This window comes from Manis javanica, chromosome 6, assembly GCF_040802235.1.
Source record: "Manis javanica isolate MJ-LG chromosome 6, MJ_LKY, whole genome shotgun sequence".
Taxonomy (NCBI): Eukaryota; Metazoa; Chordata; class Mammalia; order Pholidota; family Manidae; genus Manis; species Manis javanica.
This window is the reverse complement of record NC_133161.1, coordinates 120,508,554-120,518,199: the sequence shown is the minus strand read 5'-3', so window position 1 is coordinate 120,518,199 and position 9,646 is coordinate 120,508,554. Positions and strand designations below refer to the sequence as shown.

At 47.4% G+C, this 9,646-nt stretch overlaps 1 long non-coding RNA gene across 3 annotated transcripts; it reads left to right on the top strand.

Annotated features, from left to right (window-relative positions):
- The first annotated feature begins 1,487 nt into the window (after positions 1–1,487).
- On the top strand, positions 1,488–5,868 carry LOC140849989 (uncharacterized). Of its 3 annotated transcripts, none has more exons than XR_012132583.1 (4): positions 1,488–1,575; positions 2,405–2,464; positions 3,319–3,409; positions 5,732–5,868. It is a non-coding gene; the product is annotated as an uncharacterized lncRNA (long non-coding RNA). The 3 variants fall into 3 exon arrangements; XR_012132585.1 differs by having other exon boundaries at positions 1,499–1,519; XR_012132584.1 differs by lacking the exon at positions 3,319–3,409.
- The last annotated feature ends 3,778 nt before the right edge of the window (positions 5,869–9,646 follow it).

The window sequence follows — 9,646 nt, the reverse complement described above, 5'->3', positions numbered from 1 at the left end:
GCTCTTCACAGCAGGATTAAAGGATGCTTTTAATAATAATGCAAGAAGGTATACATTTTTCCTCAGTCAAGCCTCTTATGAAAAAATAAACCAAAAACAGAGCTCTGGGGACAGGAATGCTATTTTTAGAAGCAGCAAACCAGTGTTCTCCCCTTACAGTGGGAAAGGAAGGACCTGCACTCAGAGAGGCCCTCCCAGGGGTCCCACACTTCCCTGCATCAGTACCTTTCAGGGAAGTGTTTTCCTCTTAGTTAGCAGGCAGGGAAACGGCAAGTCAGAAAAGCTGAAACAGCTGCTGGAGGGTGCACAGCTATAGTGGGAGGGCAGCGTGCCCCATGTGTTTCTGGTCCCAGCTGAGAGGGGGGATGTTACCTCCGTCCTGACCCTTTCATTCCACCAGGAGAAGCCCCCGCCTTCTGGGAGGATGTCCACTCGTGGGGCTTCCTGGGAAACCGTCTGGAGCCAGGCTCTGCTCTGATGTCCAGTTCCACTGAAGAGACGTGCAGGGATAAAAGCCAGGAAGATTCTTAGATGATATCCAGTCCAGTGGTTTACATACTTGATTTTCCCAAACAATAATAAGCTCCAGTGTTTACAACAGATAAAAGAATTGCTATTCCTGCTTCAGGGGGGGTTAAGCCCTGCGGTTGGGGGTGAGGCAGGCAGAGGTGGGGGCAGTGGTGGGTCACCTCTTCCTGGCTTCCCAAGTACCTCAGGGAGCTCCCGGGAGCCTCAGAAAAACCGTGGACTGTCCCATACACCCATTTTGTGGGTATAGAGACTAAGGTTCCAGGGGATTTGCCCAAGATCACATAGCATCCGAGAGCTTGGAGCAGGGCCCAGGTCTCCTGGTTCATTCTATGTCCCTTAGGGGCTCAAGATAGTATGCCTGGCCAAGATGGGCTCTGAGGAAACTTCTGCTCTCTGCAGAGACCCGAGGCACTGGGTGGGTGAGTCTACAGCCCTTCCTGCCCCACCCCACTGCCCCAGGTTGCCCAGGACGCAGAACTAGCTTCGGCACAGTAATCTGCAATGTGCTTCTGGAGCTTGGCTTGGGGGGCTTCCTCACAGCCCAGCCAGGAGCATGGATGCCTCCACCAAGAAGCCGGACCTCTGCTGTTGATTTCTCATGACTGTGTTCATTTCAGTAAATTCCTTGAATGGGCTACCATGTGTGATTTAGTTCTTAACCTCATTTTTCAGATTTTGGTTCGAAAATACGGTTGCTGTAGGTAGAAGACCTCAAAATTGAGGAGTTGCCTGGCAAAAACGGGGCCTCTGTCCCCACTGCGGGATGCCGTTCCCGAATCAGGGGTGGCCCACTGCCAAAGTCTCCCGTTTCCTGGCAGTTCTTTTCCCCTACCCTTCTCAGTGTGCCAAGCCCCACCCCCACACTGCCCTGCTCGCCCCCCGGCTGCTCTGGGCCCTCAGCACGTGACCTTGGGGGGAGGCGCGTCTAGGTCTGTCTTGCATCCAGTGCCCGTTATGAGCAGGCGCTGGAGACACACACAGCGAGGAGGTGCGGTCCGCTTGGTCATGCTCCTGGGGGAGGGGACATGTAAGCAGTATGGTGTGGTGAGTTCTGGGGGCGTTCTGGGCTCATCAAACTGCATCCTGAAGAAGGCCCTCAGGAGAGGGAGTGGGAGAAGGTATCCTACAGGGAGGACCACAGAGCCCAGAGCCCAAGGGACATATCAGCCCCATTTAACTTTTCTCAGCGTCAGGGAGTGTATGTGAGCCCTCTGATCCTATTTTCTTGAAAACTAACATTGCAGTGAAGGAAAACCACTGTTGGAGAGTCCCTGGGGCTCCTGAACAGAGGCCGCTGCCCCGCTGAGAGAGGCAAAGTCGAGCCAGAAAGTAGCTCATGCTAGCTGCCCAGCGATGGAGGACACCCCCGGGGAAGGTTATCATGTCATCATTAGTTCCTGCAGCAGGGGGCGCCATCCCTCCCGGACCCAGGCCCCCTGCTGGACTGGCTCTAAGGACAGGAACTGGGTGCTCATTAGGTGAAGCCACCCCTCAAGCAGCGACGTGGCGTCCCCAGGCACAGCTGGATCTGTAGAGAAGTGCCCTCCTCCATTTTTTAAAAACTGGGTTCTTATCTTGCCTTTTCATGGCACTTTTCAGTGGATAAAGAATGTTCACATCTGTCTACTGCTCTCTTGTCTGCTGTGAGCATTATCATTCCCCTTCACTGCTTAGAAGGGGGAGATTCAAGAGAAGATCAAACTTACACTGTTAACAGGTGGGGAGCCAGGATTTGAATTGTTTTTTTTGACAGTATCTCTTTTTAGTTTATCTCTGCCCCTGGGTTGGGAAGAGGAAAGGAAGAAAATAATATTTATTGATTGCCTCTCATATGGAGACACTATCTATATGAATAACAATTCCTACTTTATAGGTGAAGACTGAAGCCCAGAGAGGTTAAACAACATGCCCTATGTTGCTCAGCTGCTGAGTGGTGAGCTGGAATTTAGCTTCAGGCTTCATTTCATTGTATCTTTCTTCTCTCCATGATATTCCCGATACTTCTGGCTCTGGGTCCCTTCCCAGTCTCTCCTCTGTAGGTTCAGGCACAGTGTAGCTCCCTTAAGTCTGCATGATGAAGCTTTGTGGGGGACTCAGCTATTTCCTTTATTTTAGCCAGAGTCACAGTTGGGGCCCCCCTGCAAAGCCTTATTTGTTTGGGTTAGTGGGTGTTTCAGAATTAGAACTAATTTCTGCAGCAACAAGAACCTGGACAATGGCCCCTTGTAGGTATCACCAAAAGTCACCACACAGCTGATTGCAGTCCATGCAGCGGTAAGGGGACTTACCCTGAGGCTGGCAGCCTGCCTGCAGGGTCCGCAGCACTGGGCATTTTCAGCCTACTGCATCCTTCAGTGATATGCTGTCCCTGTGCCTGCCCTCCCCAGACCCTCCTGAACCCTGTGACTTTGGCTGTGTCTCCCATGCTGGTTCCATTTGACTGGTCATTGAGGGAAAGAGGCTGACTGGACCATTGTCATCAGCCTTGATCCCAAAGACCAGGGGGTAGTGTGAGGGCCCTCTGACTCCTGGCTTCAGCATCGGGATAGAGGTCCTAGGAATATGCTCCAGTGTCCTGTAGGTGTCTTAGGCTTGACCCTAAAGGTCATTGACAGGAATGCTGAAGATAAATTAAATGTCATATAATTAGAGTTAAGGGCCAATGAGTGAGATCTTCCAAATTTTGCTAATCAGGAAGCAAATGTAGGCACAATAGTTGTAGATGTGGCTGGTAGAAACTCAGAGAACTAAAGGAATTTCAGGACTATCCAATACAACCTATTCAAGGATGCAAATAGGACAGCCAGAGAGGAAACGTGGTATCCCTGATCACACAGCTGGGAAGCAGCAGAGCTGAGATCAGGATTCATGCTTACAGGTACTTTTTTTTGTGTGATTATGCCATGATGTTGCTACTTTGTATATTCTATTTCTTATCTTTATTTTGGCCCAAGGTACCAAATTATTTCATATCAAAATGTTCATTTGGGCTCTAGATTAGCTGAATAATTGCTGTATGGATCTTCTGCTGGCAGCTCTTTGCTGGCAGGGGCCAGGCCCTGCCCTGTGACCTCTATTTCTGGGGGAGACATGCCAGAAAGGGTGAGTGCTCACTGGATCCCACACAGCCCCCTGCCTGCCCACGTGCCCCACCCACACCAAATACAGAGCTAAGAAAATAGCTAAGAATGAGAACAGAGGAGTTGAATTATGATAGGGAGGTGTGTTTTACCATATGTTAGAACATATCAAAAATCATTACTAACCAAGGCAGTATACTAGCCAAGGAAGAGGAGAGGGATTTATATAGTGCAGAGTAACCCAGATAAGGGTCCTGATAGATTGTAGGAGGTCTGGCATCTCAGCAAGGGGTAAGCAATCAGATACTATGGGGAAAAATGACTTGTTCTTTGGGAAAAATAAGCTTTTTAGAACTTCACTTTATACCATATGTCAAAAGGGATATATGTTAATGGGAAATTGAAATTAGAAGAAAATGTAAGTCTGTGCATACTTTGAAATAAAAAGCATATTTTAGACATAAAAGTAATAAAAGAAATAACAAGAATTTGATTATTTTTGAAAATTCTGTACATCAGAAGTGTTCTATAGAGAAAAGGAAAATGTAATGGAAAAAGTTACAGCTATCAAAAACAAAGAATAAATTATCTGAAGAGCTCAGGCCTATATTGGGAAGACAAATATTAAAACCCCATAAATAATAAAGATAATAAGTGGGCAGGTTGAAATACCAAGGTCTAAGAAACATATTAAAAAGGTTAATTCTTCCTAGAATCAAATAAATGCAAATTAGTGAAAATGAATTCATATTTTCACCTACTAAATCAACAAAGATTTGAAAGATACGCTTTTGATGTGCTTCAAGAACTGAGGACATATTAGCAGCTTTCTCATATGCTGATCACTGATGGCAGGACTTTAATCTACAGCAGTGTGAGCACATGTATGAGAAGTCTTTATATATGTTCAAACCATTTGATTAAATAGTTCTCTTTTGTGTTTGAGATTCATGCACAAGGATGTTCATTCTAGTGTTACTTATTAGAATCACAACCCAAATATTAATTCCCTCTTTAAATCACTTATTTCTTAAATATCAAGACCTGCTATGTTCTAAACACCATATTCAATATTGGGGATATGCTGGTGACTAGAAAGTACAGGGTTCCTGCAATTTGTGGAACTTAGTGTTTACTGGAGAGAAAAGAAACAAATGAGTAAAACAATTAAGAATTGTTTATCATTAAAAGAAAAAATTGTAACTGTGAGGTGACAGATGCTGAGTAAACTTATTGTGGCAATTATTTTGCAACATATATATATACATATATAAAATCACTATGTTGTATACCTAAAACTATTACAATGTTATATGTCAATTATAGCTCAATAAAACTGGAAATAGAAAATAGAGGATTGTTCAACTATGGTATACAACCATGGTATAATTATGGTATGTCCTTACACTAAAATATTATGTGACCTTTAAATGTGATGTCTATAAAGAATGACATGCATCCATCCAACAAGTATTTGTGGAATACTTAATATGTACCTGGGGCTATGGTAGGCATAGAGGATACAATTGTCAAGGACTATGGTAGGCATAGAGGATACAATTGTCAAGGACTATGGTAGGCATAGAGGATACAATTGTCAGGGACTATGGTAGGCATAGGGGATACAATTTTCAGGGACTATGATAGACATAGAGGATACAATTGTCAAAACAGACACATTCCCTGGCCTCATGGCCTTACATAACCAGGAAATTCTATTACTGCTGATAAGGACTTTGGTACAGGACTAAGGTAGCCCATAGAAGAGGCTGTTACTGAAAATATGAGTAGTCAGAGAACTCTGCCTCGAAGAAATGTCATCTAAGCTGGGACACCAAGAATGAGTAAGAGTTAGCCAGATCAAGGGGTCAGAGGAGAATCCTGCTACAAACTGGTATCAGGAAGTGCTTAGGAAAAAGGTAGGATACACAATTGTACATACAACATGACACCAATGGTATAGAAATCTGTAAAAACATACCAGGAAGAAATATAGTACTAAAATGTTAGCAGAGGCTGATGGAATTATATGTGATCTTTACTTCCGGCGTGATTCCTTTCTGTGGAAGTCAGGCTACTGATTTGTTCATGCACAGTTTTCTCTTCCCTGGTGTCCTCAGGTAAATACTGGAGAGTCGTCTGGCTGGGCCACTGGGCAGGGCAGTTGCTACGTAGCACAAAACAGAGGGGAGTCATCTGGGCTCCAAGGCTTCAAGAGAAGAGGCATATCTTCTTAAGAAGGTGTCCAGAGTACCACACATCGCCACCTGCAAAGAGAAAGTGGAAAATTGTATTTTCAAGATGAACTGTTCAGGAGACCTTGGTGTTTCCATTTTGTTTTTGATAAAAAAAAGCCTCTCTCTGAATAAAGAGCAGCAGCCACTCCCTGAGTGAGTGCTGCTGGACTGTGTGGGGGGGCGGGGGGGGGGGGCGGATGGGGTGCAGGGGTGCTTTGTAAGCCTGTGAAGGGTAAGGAGGCTTCCCTGGGCAGCAGGCTCACCCTGGAGATGGGTGCTGTCCTGCCATCCCTCGCTGCGGAGCTTGCCCGAGACGGTCCTGCTCTGCAGCTTGGGATTTTCTGCTTCGGACGGGAAATCACTCCTCTTCTCAAGCCACCCCCTTGGAGCTGACATTTCACGACTGCCCACTTCCAAGAATAAACTCTGAGCTCTGTGGCCCTGCCTCCAGATGTCCTGAATTTGGCTCTCCTTGACCTTGTCCTCTGCCTGGAGTGCGCTTCCTTTCTCCAGCCGCTAAACAAAGCCTGGGTGTTTTGTAAGATCCTTGTAAAAATCCAGCCTCTCTGTATAGTTTTCCCGATCCCCCCAATTCAAACAGGCACTTTTCTCTAACTTGTCTGACATTTACTGTCAGAAACACTCATCTGACATTTATCACATTCTGCCCTTTGCCAGTTATTTGTTACTGTGTTTGCAACTCCCCTCCCCGATGTGTGATCCACTGTCTTTACTGGAAAGGCAGCCATTCTTCTCCCATCTGTTGAGCTCCTCCTGAACACGCCCAGGCCCAGCTCAGAAGTCACTACAATCCTAAGCTTCCACTCTGGCTTTTTGTGAATCATAATTTATTTTTATCCACCAGAATGTATTCCCTGTAAGGCTAGAAGCTGTATCTGACTCATCCTAGCATTTCCCGAAGTGCCTAGCTCAGAGCTGGGGCTGCTGGGCGGTGTGATTAAATGCTGAGTGAATGGGTAGAAATGAGCCAAGGGCTTTCAAGGGCTGTTCTGTGTATTAGTGATTCTATGTGGGGTGTGTTGTGCTTTTTATTTCATACTGCTTAGAAAGTACTATGTGCATAATAGGTGCTTAATGAATCTGAGGTGCTCTATTAGTTGCAGTAAATATATCAATACTTTATTATTAATATATCAGTAAATGCTGATAGAAGTCCATCAGAAAGAGGTAGATGGATGCCTGAGATGTTTCCCTCTCGCCTTGGATAGCATTTCCTCCTGGAACTGTTCCCATTCAGAGAATAAGACCCTGCAGCTGGTAAATAAGGCAGCCAGGTTTAAACCCAACACCTGTCTGCATCTGTGACTAGTATCTCACTGCTGTCCACAGGCAAGGTGCCTTTACCAAGATCTCCACAGGAAGCACAGCTCCATCCAGGCCCTTTGCACCCTGCCAGGACTTCAGGCAGCAGGAAAGCATCCTGGGTCTGCTTCCAGTCTGCCCACTGGCCCCTGTGACACATGAACTGTGAAGAGTGGAGGCAGGATCAGAACAGCTACCAAACACCTGACAAATTCTAGGGGTGGGAGCCAGTTACCGATTAGTAATCCCTATTTACTACCCTGACTTGCCCGTTCATACAGGAGTCTCAGCTCTGGACCTGAAATCACCCCCAGATTTAAGCAGACTCTTCTGGAAGCTGGAGGCTCTTCCCTTCTTTCTCTCCTGCAAAGCATCTTAGCCAGAGGAGCTGTCTGTGCCCTGAAGCAGCCTCATAAGCATCTCAGCAAAGAGAGAAGCAAAAACAAAACCAGACCCCAGAGTCTCCAGCTCAGCAGAGCCATGCTCTCTGACTGGCTGTATTCACCCTGACACTTTCTGTCCCTTGTTTTTCCCCCTGAGTGAAGCTGTTCTTTTGGTCCCATCAGCTCTCAGAGGGAAGCTTGGCACAGAGATCATTGCTTTTTAAAGTTGCTGAGGCATCATAGCCACTGAGAGCCCCCTCTGAGAGAGCAGATTCTGCCTCGAGAAAGTCTCCCAGGATTTCCTCTCCACTGTTGGTGCTGGGCCATGAGCACAGGAGAGGCGGCACAGGTGCTCCTGTGTGGTCTAGCCCCCAGGCCATCGCACAGACCCCAGCCCGTCCTGGCATCAGTGGTTTGGGTCATCGTGTCTGGCAGGAATCTCTGCTGGGTGACGGAGTGGTGGTAAAAGAGCCCAGGGCCACTCAGAGAAGGACCCGGCACTGGAGGGATGAGGACAGAGAGCAGGCAACAGTCCTGGGTGATGGGAGAATGCAGCAGAGGCAGATAAGATGCTCTGATTCCGTGAGGGGCAAGCCGATGGGAATTGGTGGTATGGGAAGTAGGTTTCTCAGCCCATACAGTTCCTCTTTCTGTCAAATCCACCATTGTGGAGAGAGAAATGGATGACATAATGTCCACTTTGTGTGAGGTAAGATTCCGGGGCATCTGAATGGAACACACATCCCATTCCTTTCTGGGTGTGCCGGGCCGATTCCTGAGCCCAGCTTACAGTATGAGCCCTGACCCTTCCTCTACCCTAACAGGGATCTGACTGGGGAAGGCATCCGGGGGTGGACAGGCTCTGAGGCAGTGCTGAGCCCTTTGACTGGGGCTCCCCTTTCTTTATTCTTCAGTCCATCCCCCCGGCCCCGTGCAGGATTCTGGGTCACACATACCTGGGTGAGAACACGGACTTGCCCCTTATTTCCTGGGCAATTCATTACCTCCTCTGAACTTCCGTTTTCTTACCTATGAAATGGGAGTGGAATTTGAGAGTCCAGCCAGGAAGCTCCTGGTGGTCATGCTGCTCAGAGGGAGGTGGGAGGGGTGCAAAGTGTCTTCCCAGAGCACTGAGGTCATTGACTGGGTGCCCTTGTCCCTGCAACCCAGTTAGTGGGTGAGACACCCCTCTAGCTCTGGGGAAGCCAATGTGTCATCTGGAGTGACATTTCTATCTTATACATTGCGAACCACCTCTGTGATTCTGAGAGCTTGAAGTACAGAACCTTGCCTTTGGTGATGGGACGTGGCTGGGTCTTGGGCTGTGAGCCTGGATGGGGAGCAGGGTCTCTATAGTCACACTCCAGCAGGGACGGGGATATCCTGGGCGCATTTGGGTTGGTGGGTCCAGACTCCACAGGCCAGGGATTTTAAAGTCCAGACCATGAGCCAGCCCTCTGGGTAACAGTGGCTTCTCAAATCACCCAGACATAAGAAAGCCTTGATTTAATCTCTCCCCATTTTCCCTGAGGCTTTTGCTACTCTTTGCTGTAGCACCAAAGCTGCATTAGTGAGCACCCAAGCTCCTTTATAAGTGGCTGTGACTTCAGAGGTCTGCTCTCTCATGGAGCCATCTATTTGGGGGATTGTGGTGGAAGAGGCACATGGAAGCCCAGGAAAATTCCTGATGGAACTACATGCTTCTGCCCTTTGTGCTCCAGTCATCAGACTAGACAGCTCACATTCATGACCTCAGAACAGAAATACACAGGTTTCTGGATGGGTCCTAACAGTCACGACCTTTCTGTCCCGAGTCCTCACAAACCTGGTTAAACCTCAAGGTCTGACTCTATGGTCACAGTGACAGTATTCAAATCGTCGTGTTCCAGACGTGAGTGACTGCCATGGGCTTCACGTCTTCATGTGCAGAGAATACTGTGATGAGCAAGGTATGAGCCCAACCCTCCAGCTGAGGTGGGATGCCACCTCTCCCTTCTCTCCTGAGTTCCAGGCTGGCCTAGTCTACCAATTTATCATATAAAATAAAACTCCTCTCCTTCTAACTTCCCCATCAATGGGTGGCATCTCCATT